Source organism: Prionailurus bengalensis, chromosome D2, assembly GCF_016509475.1.
Source record: "Prionailurus bengalensis isolate Pbe53 chromosome D2, Fcat_Pben_1.1_paternal_pri, whole genome shotgun sequence".
Taxonomy (NCBI): domain Eukaryota; kingdom Metazoa; phylum Chordata; class Mammalia; order Carnivora; family Felidae; genus Prionailurus; species Prionailurus bengalensis.
In genome coordinates, this window is record NC_057351.1 from 7198569 (window position 1) to 7219181 (window position 20613).

At 39.9% G+C, this 20613-nt stretch overlaps 1 protein-coding gene and 1 long non-coding RNA gene across 2 annotated transcripts in view; one reads left to right on the plus strand and one right to left on the minus strand.

The window, feature by feature from the left end:
- The window catches only part of ATAD1 (ATPase family AAA domain containing 1), a 78672-nt gene extending 62315 nt beyond the window's left edge, over positions 1-16357 (minus strand). Inside the window, exon 1 of the mRNA XM_043597997.1 lies at positions 16258-16357. The gene's annotated coding sequence lies outside the window, so the exon portion shown is untranslated. The remainder of the gene's footprint in view (positions 1-16257) is intronic.
- LOC122493435 lies at positions 13085-17849 on the plus strand. Its single transcript, XR_006299889.1, has 2 exons — positions 13085-16841; positions 17386-17849. It is a non-coding gene; the product is annotated as an uncharacterized LOC122493435 (long non-coding RNA).
- The last annotated feature ends 2764 nt before the right edge of the window (positions 17850-20613 follow it).

Genomic DNA, 20613 nt, shown 5'->3' on the forward strand with positions numbered 1-20613 from the left:
ACCCATCTCTCCACTCTCAACTAGGGTTTTAATTAATTGACTTTTTCCCCCTGCAATCTGACATATCTCATGGGGCTTTGGAGGCTCTATTACTGCAGATTTAATCTGACCGAGAGGGGGAGAAAAAAAGGGCAGGAAGGATATACAGTCCAAAGATAGGAGATGTGGAATCAAACCATTTTATTGACCGTATGTATATCATCACTCTGTCTTTAGTAGGTCCGTTCCTAACGTGTCCATCGGAGACCAGTCCCATCAGGGTGAGTCTTGGTACTCATGGGATTTAGGAACATAGACACTGAGGCGCAACAGACCTGGGTTTGTATGGACAATCTGCTGTTTACTAGCTCTATGATTTGGGGCAAGCTATAAAGTTATAAAGCCTCAACTTCCCCATCTTTCATACGGGGACAGTAGCAAGCAGTACACATGCCACGGAGTGGCACCGAAAATTAAATGAGACGGTTTCAGGGAAGTGCTGAGCTCTATGCCTGACGCTTAGCAAGTGCTCAATAAACATGCTGTTGTAACATCCCAGGTGATGTTTTTTATTGTACTGTGAAATGATGTTCTCTCATTTCCCGAAGTCTGTGAGGACAAAGATTCCTTCCTATCTGCTTATTGTTTGTTTGGAGGAGGACTTCACCTCCCAAGTTTTTAACCATGGCATCTTGTCTGGGAATATTTCCTCTGACTAGTGAAAAGGCCATGCCCCTGTCTCCCTGACCTCTTGATTCTCTCATTCTCGATCTTAATACACTCATCTGGCTGAGTCTTATTAGTAGTCAAGAAACCATTTATGATAGTTCTATAAAACCCATAAGATTCCCTCCTTATGACCACCAGACAATTACATTTAAAATACTGGGGCGCCTGGGTGGCGCAGTCGGTTAAGCGTCCAACTTCAGCCAGGTCACGATCTCGCGGTCCGTGAGTTTGAGCCCCGCGTCAGGCTCTGGGCTGATGGCTCAGAGCGTGGAGCCTGTTTCCAATTCTGTGTCTCCCTCTCTCTCTGCCCCTCCCCCGTTCATGCTCTGTCTCTCTCTGTCCCAAAAATAAATAAACGTTGAAAAAAAAAATAAAAAATAAAATAAAATACTGATCAATCCATGAAAATAGCTACCTGGATATTTCTCAGTTTACCAAAGACCATTATTGATACTGGCTGTTGTTCCCATCTGTCTAATAACAGCCATTTATTGAGCTTATACCTCTTGCTTCCATGGAGTTCTAAAGACTAAAACGTCTTATAAAAATGCAAGTCCTCACAGAGCTATTGATTTTTTTTTTTTAAGCTCAAGGTTTATCCCATATTTCATCCCCATTTCTTATTTGTTTAGGGAAAACTTTCTGCCTTAGATTGCTGAGTGGGTTTTACATAAGAAAAAGAACTTAGTTCAGTGGGTGAAAGTGAGATGCTGAACCAGACTGGAGATTTTAGACGTCGATACTTTGCATGTCTGATCTTTCCTTTGCAAACTACAGCCGGAGATTTTGGACGTCGATACTTTGCATGTCTGATCTTTCCTTTGCAAACTCCACTTTCTTATTACACTTGGGGACTATCATAACATCAGAGCTGCTATTCTTCGTATAGAATTTAATTCACTTGAGCACAACACAGTTAAAAAAAGCCATTTACTATGTACAACTCAGGCCAATGCTCCTAAAATTGAAGGAGTTTTGCTGAGCAAAAGAAACGCGATGTCCTGTTTAGAGCTTGAGTACATGGCTTTCAAAGGCAAAGCCAAGGTCACACCTTGCTGATTTTAGATGTTTAAGACTGAGATATATACTAGACCTTCTTCTTTCACCTTAGAAAGGCCCAGCAATAGAGGACTGGCAAGCTAACATTCAAATCGCTTTCTCGTCTCTTTAGTGTCAATGTTTCTGGAACTGGAGAAACAAAACAAAGGTGTAAGTAAAAAAGGGAAGAAAGAAAAGCCTGTAACTTGAGTTACAGAAGTACAGGAAACAAATCAAGTCCCATTCAGCTTCAAAACACTATACCTGATAGAGTTTCACACAGCTTTCTCCCTTCCAGTCTGCTTCTTATTAAGTTTGAACTCCAGACTCATTATGGAGCTGTCAATGCTGAATGAGGCCCAGTGCCAGAGGCATGGCCCCCACCCATTTCTTTATGTCTTCTGTGTTCTCAGGTAAACAGGGGATCACAAAAGGGGTCATTAAGGAAAGGAGACAAAGAGGTTGACTCCCCAGCAGTGGTTTTTTTCCCCCTATGGTGTTGAGATGCTAATGATTCTTTGTATTTATTTGTTTAGTTGTTTGTTTTTTATTTGAGAGAGAGAGAGAGAGAGAGAGAGAGAGAGAGAGAGAGAGAAGCTTAAGCAGGCTCCATGCTCAGTGCAGAGCCCAATTTGTGGCTCACTCCCACAACCCTGGGATCATGGCCTGAACCAAAATTAAGAATTGGATGCTCAACAGACTGAGCCATCCGGGTGCCCCAAGATGCTAATGATTCTTTTTTTTAATTTTTTGAAAATGTTTATTTTTGAGAGAAGAGAGAGAGAGAGCACGGAGGAGGGGCACAGAGAGGGAGACAGAGGATCCGAAGCAGGCTGTGTGCTGACAGGGAGCCCTATGCGGGGCTGAAACTCACGAACTGTGAGATCTTGCTGGGTACTGGAGTTAGTTGCTTAACCGACTGAGCCACCCAGCTGCCCCAAGATACTAATGATTCTTAACCAGCTGAAAGCAACATTAGAATTCTGTCTAGATAATCTTGATTCTCAGGCTGGACAGTATTCCACCTTCCACATTCTGATCCATCCATCATTCAGTTCTACTTGTGCTAGATAAACTGGCTTTATATTGTCTATTATCATGTTGTCCTCATAGGCTAGTATTTAAGGAGCCTCCCCCCACTCCTCCCTTGGAACTCTTGGATGTAAACGAGGAACAGTTAAGTGAATGGTGTCTAAAGTCATGAAATACAATGACTATTTTTTTGTGGGGAGAGGGAGAAGAGTAAGTAATGATATTTCTTCAGCTGAGTGAATCAAACATTTCCAGCACTCGAACTTACACATGTAGGCAAAAGCAGAAGGCAACTAAAAACCTCTCCAGGGGACATTCTTCCTCATTCTTTAGGATGTGGGGTCTATGAGGCTCCGTTTTCATGATCATTCCCAAATTCCGTCTCTGTACCCAATCAGTACTGAGGTGTCAGGTACAAATACCGCCTCTGTCAGGATAGTTTCAAGCACGCAAGACACGGATTATTGGGTACGGTGTGTGAGAAACTCTGAGAATACTAAATGAAAGGGCCGGTTCTGTGGCCTGTCCCGTGTTAGGTAGGCTTTCTGGGTTCCCTCCTCTGGAAGTGGGACCAGCTTCCTCATTCCACGACTCCATGATTCTTTCTGACCTGAGTGTGGAGGGACTTCTGTTTGAATTTGTTTCCCCCTTTGGACCCCATAACTGAATGCTAAATTTGAATTCTAGCTCTGGGGGTATAGTTAAAATATTAAGTACTGAAGATTTCCAAGATTCGTGTAATAATACTTGGTGAGCCACCCACCATTTTGCCAGTCCTAAATTTTCCACAGTGTGGTTTCACGTTTGTGTGCTCGAATTTTAAGGTCTGAAATCTTGGGATGTCCGGAAGGGTCTCGTTGCTCTATGCCAAAGAACTTAGCTGCAGTGATCCCTCCCCTCATCCCCACTCCTACCCCATCTGAAGGTCACAGGGTGAAGATGGAGGAGGTCTCCTGTTCTCCACCCTGTCCCTAGATGACAGTAGAGAACAACAGTAGGAAGCCGGGTCTAGAAACACCATGCCCTCCTTTTGTGGAGAGACCAGCTGGCTACTAAGAAAGTTGTCGAGGCTGGCAACAATGATACTACACAGAAAGCAAATGCAGGAAAGCATTAAATATCAATACATTAAGGGCTACAACAAGAACTTAAAAATTTTTTTTTCTTTTAATCTTTATATTTGAGAGAGAAAAACAGAGTGCAAGCCGACGAGGGGCAGAGACAGAGGGAGACACAGAATCAGAAGCAGGCTCCGGCTCTGAGCTGTCAGCACAGAGCCCGACACCGGGTTCAAAGTCATGAACCTTGAGATATGACCTGAGCCGAAGTCGGACGCTTCACTGACTGAGCCACCCAGGCGCCCCAAGAACTTTTTAAAAAGGGAAGTGTGGTTAATATAAAATAAACCCCATCTCCCACAGCAGATCATGGCCTTCAAGATATGAGCTCATGAACAACAGAGGGAAAAGAGTTTTTTTTTTTTTAATTTATTATCAATATTATTGTTGGATTCTCTTGTAAGTTCCCTATTTTCTGTGAAACCCGGAACTTGCCAATGAAGGTTTTAGCTAACAGGACACTTTTCAGGAATGTATCTTTTACTACCTCCAGTTGGTGAGAGATGACTGTGACAGATTTATCATGTTTTAATAGAGAGCTAAAGAGGAAGAGTGGAGGGGTGAGGACACAGATTTATCGCCACTTATTTGTTCATTTGGAACTTTTATTGACAGAAAAAATATTTCCTCTTTTTTTTTTTTTTAAAGAAGATTTTAAAATCTCATTCTCTAGGAAGTAAATTCAGGAGTAAGAAATGCCACACCTGTTCTACATAGTACAGTTTATTGTTAATTTCATTGACTATTGACATGCTGAGTGGTGGGTTAAGCTTGTAACCCATCTCTTTACTCAAGTAAGAAACCAACATTAAGAAAGATAAGACGTGCATTTTTCCCCTTGATAAAGACACCTGCTGTTCCAGTGTCATAGAAACGGTTAGGGAAGATCTAGATACAGATTTAGAAGGATAGAATTTCCCGGAATCACATTCTCTCAGAATTGAAAGGAATATTAAATGTCATTGACTCTTCAACTCAAGGCAGTGTAGAATTGTAGAAAGGATGTCTGCTATGGAATTGAGGGGACCTGAGTCAGATCATAGCCTTGCCACATCGTAGCTATGTGTTTTAGGAAATGTAATCTCTCTGAGCCTTAGTTTCTCGCCTATAACTTGTGAATAGTGACTACATTATAAGTTTGGGGAGGATTGAAGATACTGTATGTAAAGGACCTAGGACAGACACAGTAGGTATTTAGCAAATGACTGTGGTGGTTGTTATCAAAATTGTGCCACCACCTGGTCATAAAACTTACTGGAACATTCCCAGTGATGTGATTCCCAACTGTTGGGAAGCCCAGGTCATGTTTGAAGAGCTCTTCTGTGTTCGCCCTTTTACAGAGCCGAATTCCTTCCCCCCTAGAACTTCGATCTGCTGTTCCCATTCTTGCCGGCGGGGCTGCATAGGCTATGTCTGTCACCCGATTGAATGCGCCACCGAGAATGGAACAAATATGCCTTCAGAGTGGTATGACTGGTGAGGACACTACAGACATATCAGCACAACTCAGAGTCAGACTAGCTCCCTTGTCCTGGCAGCCACCAGTCAGATACCTACTGAATTTGCTGTTAACGAAGCCCGTTCATCATCCTCACAAGAGCCGAGCCAAAGTTTGTCACGGTTTTGAGGGAGAGACTCAAGTGCAGAAACTTACAATGAAATCTTTATTATATTAATTAAATAAGTTGGTAAAATTTCACTTGAGTCATGCTAGTATATTTGAATATTTCATCAATTCTGCTGTTCTGTGGCATACGTATAAGGTAATGTAACTGACAAACGGGCATTTTCTTTAACCGACACTCAATATAGTATTTAATATGTGCCAGGCACTATTCTAAGTGCTTTGCATATATTAACTCACTCAATTCTCACTCATATTTACCCTATGTAGTAAGTACTATTATTATCTACAGACAAGGAAACCAAGGCACCGAGAGGTAAAGTAACAGAGTAACACTAACTTTCCGAGGTCAAATAGCTAGTAGATGGCAGAATTAGGATTTGAACCAGTCTGTCTGGTTCCAGAGCCCGTGTTCATACTGATGCCCTTCCCCAAATTTGTTGAAATTAAAAAAAAAAAAAAATCTGTTACTTATATTATTAGAACTTCTTAAAAGCAAAAAACAAAGTATAGTGAATTAGTGCTGCTGGACTCACAACCTCCAAGCTTTATAAAAACATTATTAGAGAATATCTTTTGAATTACTATGAACATTTATGAGAGTCCAAAATGTTGATTGGAAGCAATATCTAACTCCATTCTAAGCAAGACTAGGCTGGCTTGCTTATATATACGTATACATATATATATACATATATATATATATATATATACATACACACACATTTTGGAGAGAGAGCACAAGCAAACGGGGGAGAGGGGAAGAGGGAGAAAGACAGAATCTTAGGCAGGCTCCATGCCTAGCACAGAGCCCGACATGGGGCTCGATCCCACGAACCCGGGATCATGACCTGAGCCAAAATCAAGAGTCAGCCGCTCAACCAACGGAGCCACCCAGGCACCCCAAGACTAGGGTTCCAATAATGTTCTATTTTATATTTCCACCACATAAGAAGAACTAAGAAGAAATTAGAAGAAATTAATGGCTGCCTCTGAATCTTGGTCTTATTCTGATAAAAATTGTTTTCAAATATTGTAACAGCATTGTATCATATTTGAGTGTTATTTTAAATTAGCATATGGTAAAATTGTGCGTATGTGCATGTGTGTATAGGTCTTAGAATTTTGATACAATAGATTCATATAACCACCACCGCAATCAAGACACGTAACAATTCCATTATCTTACAAAACTACTTTGTGTGACTGTTTTAAATTACTTCCTCAACCCCTGGCACCCACAGATCTGTTCTCCATCCCTGGAGTTTTGTCTTTGTGAGAATGAGACGTCAATTAAGTCACACAGTGTGTAACCTTCTGAGACTGGCTTCTTTTATTCGGCATTCCTTTGAGATACACCCAAGATGTTGCATACGTCGGTAATTCATTTGTTTTTATCGCTGAGTAGTATTCCATGGTCGTACAGTTTGTTCATTCAGTCATTGAAGGACACTTAAGTTGTTTCTAGTTTTTGGTAATTATGACCGGAGCTTTTATAAAAACATTTGTGTGTAGGTGTTTGTGTGAGCAGAAGTTTTTGTTCCCTTAGACTAGATACCGAGGAGTGGAATTGCTGGGTCACATGATAAAAGTATTTTTAGCTTTATGAGGAGCTGCCCAACTCTTTTCCACAATGGCTGTACTCTTTTACATTTCCTTGAGAATGTGCGAGCATTCCGTTTCTTCTGCATTCTCACCAGAACTTGACAGTATCGGTATTTTTTTAAGTATTCTAATAGGTATCGAATTGTGGTTTTAATAGGCATTTCCTCTAATGGCTAATGATATTAACATCTCTTCATGAGCTTATTTGCCATGCATTAATCTACTTTGGCAAAATACCTGTTCAGGTCTTTGGTTTATTTTACAATTGGGTTGGTTGTGTTCTTACTGTTGAGCTTGGAGGATTCTTTACGTATTCTGGATTCAAGGCCTTTGTCAGTATGTGATTTGCAAATGTTTTCTTCTGGTCTTATCTTTTTATGTTCTTGCTAGTGTCTTTTGTAAGGTTTTAAATTTGGATCGAGTCCAGGTTATCAGTTTTTTTCATTTATGGATCATGTGTTTGGTATCACGTGTAAGAAGTCTTTGCCATACCTAGGTCATAAAGACTTTCTCTAAAGATTTCTTCGGAAAGCTTTATATTTTACATTTAAATCTATGATACATTTTGAGTTCATTATTGTATAAAGTGTGAATTTGGGGTTGAGGTTCATTTTTAAGTGTATGAATGTCCAATACCTTTTGTTGGAAAGACTATCCTTTGGACCTTTGTCAAAAATCACTTGGCCATATTTGTGAGGATCTCTTTCTGGGTTGTCTGTTCTGTCCCCCTGATCTATGTGGCTGCCCCTCCACTGTCACCACCCTGTCTTGGGTAATCTAGCTTTATGGCATAACTTAAAAAATCAGGTAGTGTGATTTCTCCAACATTATTCTTCTTTTTCAAACTTATTTTGCCTTTCCTAGTTCCTTTGAATTTCCTTGTTAATTTTAGAATCAGCTTGCCTGTATCTACTAAAATCCTCCTGGGATATTTAATAGAATTGAGTTAAATCTGTACATGGGCTTAGGGAGCTGAGTTTTTTTGTCCCTGAACATGATATGTCTTCCTGTTTATTTAGGTCTTTTTTAAAAATTTCTTTTATTAGTGTTTTGTAGTTTTTAGCCTACAGATCCTGTTTATGTTTTGTAAATTTATTCTTAAGTATTTAAATAATTTAAGAGCCATACTAACGATTTAAAAAAAAACCAATTTTGGTTGTTCATCCGCTGGTATGCAGATAAGATTATTTTTGTGTTTTACCTTATGTCCTGTGACCTTAACTTTACTCAGTTCAAGGGGGAGGTTTCTTTGGTCACTTCTTTTGGTTTCGATTATGTCATCTGCAAACAGGGACATTTTCGTTTCTCCCTTTTCAATGTTTATGCCTTTTATCTCTTATTCTGGCCTTATTATACTGGCTAGGAGTTCTAGTAGAGCATTAAATAGCGATGGTGAGAGGGGACACCTTTGTCTTGTTCCTGATCTGAAGGGGAAAGCGGTCAGTTTTTCATCGCTAAGTATGATATTAGTTGTTAGCTTTTTTTTTTTTTTAATTTTTTTCAACATTTGTTTATTTTGGGACAGAGAGAGACAGAGCATGAACGGGGGAGGGGCAGAGAGAGAGGGAGACACAGAATCGGAAACAGGCTCCAGGCTCTGAGCCGTCAGCCCAGAGCCCGACGCGGGGCTCGAACTCACGGACCGCGAGATCGTGACCTGGCTGAAGTCGGATGCTTAACCGACTGCGCCACCCAGGCGCCCCAGTTGTTAGCTTTTTGTACATGAACTTTAATGAGGTTGAGGGAGCCCCCTTCTTTCTTAGTTAGCTGACTTTTTTTTTTTATCTTGAATGGATATTGAATTTTTTCAAGTGCTATTTCTTTATCAGCTGACATGATTATGTAGCTTTTCTTCTTTAGTCTACTAATAAAGTAGATGACATTGATTGATTTTTTTAAAATACTGAAGCAGCCTTGACTTTTCAGGATAAGCGCTGCTTGGTTGTGGTAGTGTATAATTAAAAAAATACTTAGGTGTTCAATTTGCTAAGGTTTTCCCTGATTTTTTTATATCAACGTTTATAAGAGATATTAACCTATAGTTTTTGTTTGTTTTTGTTTTGTTTGTTTGGTTTTTTTTTTATCACCTTTGTTGGCTTTCATATCTGGGTAATGACAGTTTTATAAACATGACTTGGGAAGCGTTCCCTCCTCTTCTGTTTTTGGAATGGTTTGTGTTAAAGTGGTAGTTCATCTTTATATGTTTAGTAGAATTCTACAGTGTAACTGTCTAGGTCTGGAAAATTATTTCGGAAGGTTATTAAAAAAATTACAGTTACAGGATTCTTTAGGTTGTCTATTTTCTCTCTGATGAATTTTAGTAGTTTGCTCTCAAGAACTTGTTAATTCTACCTAGGTCATATTTAGGTGTTTAGAGTTGCTTTTTGCATTCCCTTGTTATATCAGGTTCTGTAGTGATATCCTCTTTTTGATTCCTGATACTGATCATTTGTATTTGTTCTTTGTTCAGATTTATAAATTTCACTTATCTTAAGGGATCAGTTTTTCATTACTTTTCTCTCTTAATTTTTTTTTCAATTTCATTTATTTCTGCCCCTAGCTTTTTTATTTCCTTCCTTCTGCTCACCTTAGGTTTATTTTGCTCTTTTTTTGCTTTTGTTTTTGTTTGTTTGTTTGTGTTTTTAAGATCAGTAATTTGAGGGGCGCCTGGGTGGCTCAGTCGGTTAAGCGTCCGACTTCAGCCCGGGTCACAATCTCGCGGTCCGTGAGTTCTAGCCCCGTGTCGGGCTCTGGGTTGATGGCTCAGAGCCTGGAGCCTGCTTCCGATTCTGTGTCTCCCTCTCTCTCTGCCCCTCCCCCATTCATGCTCTATCTCTCTCTGTCTCAAAAATAAGTAAACGTTAAAAAAAAAAATTAAAAAAAAAAGATCAGTAATTTGACACCTTCCTTCTTTTTTAAATCTAAGCATTTAATGCTGTAAATTTCCCCCTTGCACTGCTTTAGCTGAATCCTACAAATTCTGACATGTTGTGTTTTCATTTTTATTCAGTTCAAAATATTTTTACCTTTCTCTTTTGACTTCTCTTTGACCATAAGTTATTTACAAGGGTGTCGTTTATACATGTTAGATTATCTTTTCATTTTTCCTGTTATTTAATCCTAATTTAAATCCATTATGATTGGAGAGCATAATTGGTATGATTACAATTCTTTCACATATTTTTTGGGCTGGTGTTATGATCCAGGATATTGTCAGTCTTGGCGAACATTCCACATACATTTGAAATGATATGCTATTGTTGGGTGGAGTAATCTGTAAATATCTGTTGAATCTAGTTGGGTTGGTGGTGTTGTTCAGTTCTTCTGTATCCTTGCCAACTTTGTTTACTAGTTCTGTCCATTGCTGAGAGAGGAGCGTTGAAATCTCCAAATGTAATTGTAGTTGTGTCTGTTTCTCCTTTCGGTTCTTTTAGTTTTTGATTCATGCATTTGGTAATGCTCCAACTTTTGATAATTTTTGTTTATTTTTGCTCTTTAGTCTACTTTGATGTTAATATAGCTGCTCCACTTTGTTTTGATTCGTGCTCATATAGCATATATTCTTCCATCCTTTTATTTATTTATTTATTTATTTATTTTTAAAAATTTTTTTAATGTTTTATTTATTTTTGAGACAGAGAGAGACAGAGCATGAACGGGGGAGGGGCAGAGAGAGAGGGAGACACAGAATCGGAAGCAGGCTCCAGGCTCCGAGCCATCAGCCCGGAGCCTGACGCGGGGCTCGAGCTCACAGACCGTGAGATCGTGACCTGAGCTGAAGTCGGACGCTTAACCGACTGAGCCACCCAGGCGCCCCCATCCTTTTATTTTTAACCTTTTATTTTATTTGAATTCAGATGTTCTTTGTATCCATTTTGCCACTTTGTGTGTTTTAATTGTCATATTTAAGACCATTTCCAGTTAATGTAATTCTTGATATATTTGGCTCTTTGATATATTTGTTTTTTGTTGGTTTCCTTTTTTGAATTTCCCCCCTCATTTCTCTGTTTTCTCTTTCCTGCCTTATTTTGGGACATAGAATTTTTGTTAGTATTCTGTTTTATCTATTGTGTTTTTCACTATATATCTTTGTAAAAAAAAAAAAAAGCCCTAATGGTTGCTCTTGGGATTAAAATATAAATGTTTGATTTTCCACAATCTATGTGGAATCAATATATGTTACCATTCATTTCAAGTGGAATGTGGAAGTCTTATCATTATTTCACTTTACGCTCTATTTTACAATTGTCTTATGTATTGCATTTACATAGGTTGAAAGTTCAATAAGACACTTTTGCTTTCAAACATGAACTGTATTTTAAGGAACTCAAGAGAAGAACAGCCTATTATATTTACCTAGATATTTACGATTTCTGTTGTTCCTCGTCTATTCCCAATGTTCCAGGTTTCCTCATGGTATAATTTCCCTTCTAAGAACTTCCGTTAGCCATTCTTTAGAACAGGTCTGGTGGCAATGAATTCTCTTTGTTTTCCTTGCCTGAGAATGTTTCAACTTCATTTATGAAGAATATTTTTCCTGGATTTTGAACTCTGGGTTGAAGGGTTGGTTTTTATTTTTCCAGCACTTTAAGCTGTTCCATTTTATGCTACCCTCCATAGTTTCTGATGAGAAACGTACAATCATTGAGTTGTTGCCTTGCAAATAATGCCTCTTTTTTTTTTCTGCCTGCTTCTATGATTCTTTTTGTTTGTCTTCAATTATCAGCAGTTTGATTGTACTATGTTTGGGCATGCATTTCTTTGGGTTTATCATGTTTAGAGTTCACTGAGCTTCTTGACTCTGTGTGTTTCTGTTTTTTACAAAATTCAGAAAATTTTTAACTATCTTTTCCAATATGTCTTAACTGCATTGTATTCTTTCTATTCTTCTTCTAGATCTCCAGTAACGTGAATATTAGATCTTTCAGTTTTGTTACATTGGTCCCTGATGCACTGTTCATTTTTTTCCCATTATTTTTCTCTTCATCGTTCAAATTGAATAATTTCTGTTGAGTTATCTTCAAATTCTCTGATGCTTTCCTGTGTCATCTCTGTTCTGTGATTGAGTCCATCTACAGAGTTTATTTTGGTTATTGTATTTTTCAGTTATAAAATTCAATTTTGTTGTTTATATCTTCAGTGTTTGTATTCAAGGGTATTTCCTCTCCTTTTTTAAAAATGTTTATTTATTTATTTTTTTGGGGGGGGGAGGGAGGAGCAGAGAGAGAGGGTAAGAGAATCCCAAGTAGGTTGTGTGCTATCTGTGCAGAGCCCAATATGGGGCTCGGTCTCACAAACTGTGAGATCATGACCTGAGCTGAAATAAAGAGTCAGAGACTCCACCAACTGAACCACCTAGTGCCCCTCCCCTTACTCCTTGGTACACTTTTATAATAACTGCTTTACAGCCTTGGTTATCTAATCCCAACATCTACATTATGTCTCCATTGTCCCCTGTTACTGTCTTTTCACATGTGAGTTGAGATTTTCCTGGTTCTGTGTATGCTGAATAATTTTGAATTGTATTGCAGACATTTAGAAGATTTTTTTTTTATTTAAAAATTTTTCTTTTAATTTTTTTTTTTTTTTTTTTTTTTTTGAGAGAGAGAGACAGAGCATGAGCAGGGAATGGACAGAGAGAGGGAGACACAGAATCTGAAGCAGGATCCAGGCGCTGAGCTGTCAGCACAGGGCCTGACATGGGGCTTAAACCCATGAACTGCAAGATCATGACCTGAGCTGAAGCCAGACACTTAACTGACTGAACCACCCAGGCGCCCCAAGAATATTATAAGACTCTTGGGGGTGCCCGGATGGCTCAGTTGGTCAAGCATCTGACTTTGGCTCAGGTCATGATCTCACAGTTCATGGCTTCGATCCCTGTGTTGGGCTCTGTGCTGACAGCTGGGAGCCTGGAGCCTACTTTGGATTCTGTGTCTCCTTCTCCCCCTGTCCCTACCCTGCTCACACTCTGTCTCTCTCCCTCTCTCTCTCTCTCTCTCTCTCTCTCTCAAAAATAAATAAACATTAAAAAAAATTGAAAAAAACATTAGAATATCATGTCTCTAGGTTTTGTTTAAATCCTGTGCAGGATATTAATATTTTTGTTCTAGCAGGCAATAGAGGTGGTTGGGTTCAGGCTACAAATTCTAACCACTATTTTGTAGTTTCCATGTCAATTCTGTTTTCAAAGCATTTGCAGTGCTATTTGGATCTGTCTTCTGTGTGTGCCACAATCTGGGACACGTGTGGTGGTCTGTCCTTCAGTTCAGTCTCAGAGTCTTCGCTGTGCTGTCTAGGTCTGTTCTGTCCTTGTGTAGCCTGAGGGGGAGCCTAAGAGTCTCTAATCAGCTTTACCTGCTGACTTTCCTGAGTTTCTCCTTCTCCATAATCTCTGGTACTTGCCGGCTCCCTGGACTTCCTCTTTGAGTCCTATATCCAGAAAGCTAGTGCTTTAGCTTTGCTGTTGCACAGGCTACTTCCTGGGATGGGCCCGTGTCTGGGGCCAAGCAATGGAGGGACAGGGAAGAAGCACCGACTATGATTTGTACCTCCTCCTGGGACCACAGCTTCTCTGTAGAAGGTTTCCCTCCCTCAGAGGTGTTGGTGCCTGCGGGCCCCCACTGCCATTGGAGGCATTGCTACTGCTGGGGTGGCAGGATTTCCTGGGGCCGGGGCACTAGAGAACAGAGGAAAGAACAAAAGATGGCAGACTTCCCCGAGACTCTCTGAGCGTTAGGAAATGCTTTCCTGGTCCTTGAGCCAGAACAGAGCTGAAGGGCTTCTTCAGGGCCCTGGTGCCCATTCTGAGTTTTAGGCTGCTTTACATCTAGACCAGGGGATTCTAGCAGGGGAAAAACAAAACAGAAAACACTCACTGCTGATTCAGTGGTGCTTTGAATTCTGGTCTTCTTTCCCAGTGCACCTGCTTCTATTTATGGGCTCCTCAAATGGCTGTTCCATGTGTTCCATCAGGTTTTATAGCAGCATTCAGTGAGAAAGGGTAGGATGCACTTACTCCATTTTACCTAGAGCTGGAATAATAGATTTCATTTGCTCTCATGGACTGAATGTTCATGTCTCTCTAGAATACATATGTTGAAGCCCTAACCCCCAATATGATGGTAGTTGGAGAGAGGGCCTTTCGGAGGTAATTGGGGTTAGATGAGGCCATGGAGATTGAGCCCTTCTGATGGGATTAGTGTCCTTATAGAAAGGGCCACCAGCGTGTACTTGTTGTCATGCTCTCTCTCCCTCCCACCCTCCGTGCCCTGTGAGGTCACAGAGAGAAGGTGGCCATCTCCGGGCCAGGAAGGGCACCCTCTCCAGGAATTCAATTGGCCACCACCTTGATACTGGATTTCACAGCCTTCAGAGCTATAAGAAAATAAATTTCTGTTGTGTAAGCCATCCGGCCTAAGGTACTTTGTTGTGGCCATCCAAGCTAATTGAAGACATTTGCCAAAATACTCATGAAAAAAATTCATGGCGCTCCACCTTGATTGTGTCACTCTCCCCAACTCATAGCCTTTCCGTGGAGTTCTGCATAGTTCCACCGAACATGTTTTCCACAAGGTTTGCTAACAATTTATATTTAGCTGAATTTCCAGAAAGAGGAAACGATTCCCCAAAACGAGACTGGTAGCTTTAGTGCTGTTTATTGTTTAGTTATAATACCTCAAATATATTTTCTGGTATGTCAGTGTTTTGAATTAATTTACTGCTTGATTGTTTGGGTCCTAGTCCCCTTGACTAAGTTTGCTTCAGATTTCACTGTAAATAATCTCAAGGCTAAGCGACCTACGTCCTGCATGGACCAATTCTTTTTATTATTTATTTCATGCCTTGGAGAAGCTTATTTCAAAGAGCATGTGGTTAGAAGGCCACAGTCCCCGCTTCTCCCCCACACAGCACGGTAAAACACAGGACACGAGAGTAGGTGCCGGATAAACCGTACTTGAGTGGGGAGCAGAAAGGAACCGCGGGACCCTTCTCTGCTCACTTAACAGAAGCCATCTCAGGTGTTCCCTTTTCCTTTTCCCTTTGCCGCAGTCTTCTACCTCTGTGAACTTGTGCCAGTCGGTAGAGCTGGCTTTGAAGAGCTGCTGATCGTTGAGGGTAAAGCCTCATCCAGCTTGCGTCTCTTCCTCTGGGGGCTTGCCCCGCCCCCGCTCCTACTCCACCTGTCCATACTGTCCTGCGGGTCAGGGCCAGCGCCCAGCTTTGACTCTGGCCCCGCTGGCCAGAAGGCCTGGCTTGACTCGCCTGGGGCTCCCTTGAAAATAAAAGCCCATGACTTATTCTAGGATAAGAACACTGTTGTTTCCCCCTCCCACACTAGAGTTTTGTCAAAGCGTTACATTATTCCAGAGTTAATACGTAGGATTTGCGCAACTAAACCCCAGTTGTGACTTGGCCACTTCCATCGTAGACAACATCAAAAGAGCAGCATTAGAGAAAAATAATTCCACCAGAGCTTGTTTGAAAGAGAAAAGTTAGCCTCTTGGATAGAATTAGGTGTCCACGTTCCGGGAATTCTGGTTATTTGTGCCGCAGCTGAGAAAAGGTATATTACTGTGTTTGGTTTGTAATTAAAACGGTCTCGTGGGCCTACCCCCCACCTCCCCACCCTCAGGGCACAGGATATTCACTAAGACTGGCACTTCCTCTGTTGATGTTCCCTTTGGGAAACAAAAGATAGAAATGGTGATTAAGGTCTTTCCAGATAATATCCCACACCAAAGTATTGACAGAAAAGGTTTGTGTAACATGACATGATAACGTAATGTGATGTATGAATATTATTACCTAAGGGTTATGTTATACCCAGCCGATAAGTTATATTCGTATGGTTATGTGTATATTTGTAAAAGTGCGTAGCCTTTCAGTCGTTGACTTTATAAATACTTAACCGAGTGTCTGTCTGGTATGTAAAAAACTGTGCAGGGCATTGTGAGAAGTACAGAGGTTTACACAAGATGGGTTTTTGTTTTGTTTGTTTTCTAGCCTTCAAGAAAGTTCAGTGCAGAGTGGGAGTAGCATCACTGAAGTGACGACCGCGACGTGGTTAGGAGTTGTCAGGATTTAAACTAGAGAGTGTGGATGAGGTTTTGACTCTGAATGTTACTGTACCTTCTGAGGGCTGTGCATCGGGCAGGTTCTCGGGAAGCCCGTGGGGGGTTTGTTGCTTGCCCAGTTGGGCTGCGACTAGCATCCTTCTAGTTTGTAGGAGACGTTATCCAGGAAGCCATCTAGTCCGTGGGGGAGGTGGCATCTCCTGAGTCTTGCTGCCACAGAGAACTTTGAATGGGTGGAAAAAGGAGTTTGTGAGCATTCTTGCTATGTCACAATGTTGGACATGTGACTTAAGAGAAGCATGTGACAGGTCAGTGTGATTGGACCATTTGATTACCAAGTCCAGACTCTAGAGTGACTCAGTGGCCAATGCTGCTTTTTTAAACTGTTAGCTGAAACATTGGTATGACAGAAGATCTATGAATAAAAGACCTAAAATCCTTTTAAACGTACTATTTATTGGGACATCCTGAAGGACTGGGGGAATCCTTATTCCCGTATCATCTCCCATCTTGCACTTGTTGATAATTGTTCGACATTCATTCGGCATTTACTGGAAGCTTCCAGATGGCGGACAGCGTGCAAGGTGTCTGAGATGGCAGAAGGAAAATACAGAAGAACAGGCTGTAGCTCCTCACTCGGTAATAACAACAGCTAACAGTGAATGCTCATTTAGTGTTTACCACGTGTCAGACTTGTTCGGAGAGATATATTTCTCTTCCCTTAATCCTTATAACAGCCGTATGAATCAGTACTATTATTGTCCCCACTATACGGTGGATGACACTGGCATACAGAGAGATTGAGTAACTTGCCAAGTAATAGCCTTGCAAGGAATTTATGGTCTGAGTATACATAGTTGAGTACCTCCCTTTTTAGGGTAAGGCAGCGATGAATGGGGTATAGGGAAGCAAAAGGTGACTCAGGTTGAGTGTTTGCTGTAAACTGACACCCAGAGTATCCGACTCAAGAAATTCTTCAGTCTGTGATCCGAAGAGAATTATGGAATGATAGGAAATAATTAAGCACAGCAAAATGCTGGAAATATTTACCAGCAGTGGCAATCCAGTTTAATTTTATGTCCAGGACCACAGCCCTACATCTTCCTTTCAATATACATTATCAGGGTTAATGTATATAGTCAATCCAATAACATTGTTTCCTCCCCTCTCTCTGCTTTGGTAGGGGTACCTGTATGAAGGCTGCTTCACTCTGGAGGTTTGGACCTGTGTGGGCATGTCTGGTAAAATGATAGGAGGATCTGCTGGGAGAGGACTTGCAGAATACTGGGGACCTTAGCGAGAAAATTCCTGAAGGTGGAAGACTGTAGAAATGGTAATAAGGCCTCGGCTGTTATAAGAGAGGGGTGACTTCAGTACTTGTGGTAAAGAGGCAGGATAGGTAGGGTCAACTGGTAAGAAATACAGGAGATATATTTGTGTAGATCACTTAACAGTAGTATGTAATCAGTAAATACTCATTATTATTTGTATTATAGTACTCACCCCAGGCTGTCCCTATAAAAACACATATGCAGAGACCTAAGAGAAAAAGTGTGAAGATGCCGGAGGTCTTCATCAGACCATATAGATGTCCTTTAATGACCTTATAGATTGCTAAATGTTACCAACAAATGTTAATAATGATAAGTGGTGGTAGATAATATCATTCTTGCTCTTATCTCCATTTTTTGTTGTCATTAATTTTATATTGTGGTCAGTTGGAAAACAGGATTTAATTTTGAAAATATTCAAATATTTAAGGAGATTTTTCTTTTTTTTATCAGTTTTTATTTTATTTTAAATTTTATTTTTTATTTTTTAAAATTTACATCCAAATTAGCATATCGTGCAGCAACGATTTCAGGAGTAGATTCCTTAGTGCCCCTTACCCATTTAGCCTATTCCCCCTCCCACAACCCCTCCAGTAACCCTCAGTTTGTTCTCCATATTTATGAGTGTCTTCTGTTTTGTCCCCCTCCCTGTTTTTATATTATTTTTGTTTCCCTTCCCTCATGTTCATCTGTTTTGTCTCTTAAAGTCCTCATAGCAGTGAAGTCATATGATTTTTGTCTTTCTCTGACTGACTAATTTCGCTTAGCATATTACCCTCCAGTTCCATTCACGTAGTTGCATTAAGTAGATTTTTCTAAGCAGAAAGAGGAACGACATTCACGCAAATAGGCAAGGAACTTAATTGTCATTGGTGGGCATTATGGATTTTGCATTCTTACAGAAGCAAACTCGTGAACTGTGATTTAATTATCACAGAAATTAATTTCTTGCTAAGAGTCACTTTCTGCTTTTCTCAGCGTTTGATATATGCAAGATCATTATTTCCTGTATCCACCCTAAATAGCTTACTTCTTTCCAGGCAAGTAGAGATTTCAGAAAGACGATGGGGAAATTCTTTTCCTTCTGATTGGTTCTTTGGCCCTTTTCATACCCCTCCCCCACTCCCTGCAGGGGGTGGTCATTAAAATGCCTCAGACAACTGTGGAGCCTTCAGGACGGTAACTGCGATATGATCATGTTACACACCCGTTCAAAGTTCTCTGCTCCAGGGTCAAGGTTTGGATGATGTCACACAGCCTGTGGATCTCCTGCCTCCTGGACTGGTTTCTCTGTTGTGAGAAGGATAGGAAATGAGAGAAAGATGAACCCACTGTAAGTCCGAGGATGACATTTAACTACAGTCTGGTAAATTTTGAGATATTCCCATGTTGATAAATTAATCTAGTCCTTCTAACCTGGTATGTAACACTCTGTTGCATGAAAATGTCACATTTTACTTGAACATATTGATGGACGTTTAGGTTCTGACTTTTTGCTCTTTCAGATACTTGCGCGCACATCCCTATGTATGTGTTTGTATGACATATACGAACGTTCCTGTCGGATGGGGGTCTTTAAACTTACTTGCTAGCTTACCCCGCAACCTGGAAAAACTTTGCCTCCTTATACATTTAGAATTGGAATTTAACTTTTTACCGGGACTTCAACATTAGACATTTCTGAATGTTGTCAACAAATGTTGGTAATAAAAACTGGTGGTAGATAATATCATTATTGCTCTTATTCCTGTTTTTTGTCGTCACTAACTTTCTATCGTGGTCAGTTGGAAAATCGGATTTAATTTTGAAACTATTCATATATTTAAATAGATTTTTCTAAACAGAAGGAGACGACATAACTTTCAGTAGTTGCGAAGGAATTAATTTCCTTGTAATGTAAACATTAGCATTGAAAAGTAGAATTCTTCAGTGTATCCAATTGAGTGTAAATACTCCAGTTGAGTGATTTGATACTCACTATTATCCATCAAATGTTAACAGTATGAACAAGGTCTCTTACAGTGGGAAATTTTACATCACTTCTTTTTCTTTCTGCGCTTGAATTTTCTTTCTACTGCTAAAAATCTACAGATTTTTATCTGAATGTATTACACATTATCTGTGAATGTTTTTTATTGGTCACTTACCATATTTCCCTACGACACAATGTATATATAAATTTTAAATTAAATTACATTAACTTTCCTTGACCATAATACTCCTAATGGTTAAGGTTTTTTCTGAATCATCATTATTTTTAGTTCATAATTGACCAATGAAGTGCTTTGATTTTATTTTATTTTTTTAAGTTTACATCCAAATTAGTTAGCATAGAGTGCAACGATGATTTCAGGAGTAGATTCCTTAATGCCTCTTACCCATTTAGCCCATCCCCCCTCCCACACCCCCTCCAGTAACCCTCTGTTTGTTCTCCATATTTAAGAGTCTCTTATGTCTTGTCCCCCCCCCCCCAATAAAGTGCTTTTAAAGGTTAATAATTATTAAACATAAGTTAACAGAGCTTTAAAAATTGATTTTTTCCTTCTTCTGATAATTAATTAACCAACTAACTAATTAATTAATTGATGTATTTATTTTTCTGAGGCCAAAGTTTACCATTTCATCTCCTGAGAAGATTCTAAATATGCCTATTTGTGCAATGCTCTTATTTACATTTGTTTATTTATGTATTTAGTTAGTTAGTTTCAACTGTTTATTTAACTTCTAGTTAGTTATATTGGTTTCCGGAGTAGAATATTGTGCAATATTGGTTTCAGGAGTAGAGCCCAGTGATTCATCACTTACATATGACACCCACTGCTCATCACAAGCGCCCTCCTTAATGCCACTCACCCATCTGGCCCATCCCCCACTAAGAAATTCATTTGTAGATCATGAATGAATTTTACTTATTTCTAGAAGGAGACAGGGTCAGCATCAGTTTATCCCCAGGTTTTGCTTTTCATATTGTAAACACTGAGGAATATTGTTCACATAAGTAAGTAGATGGCCATTGGAATAAATTGTGTAGGTGACGTTGCTCATTTATTTGAAAGCTTTCCAAATTATATGCCACACAT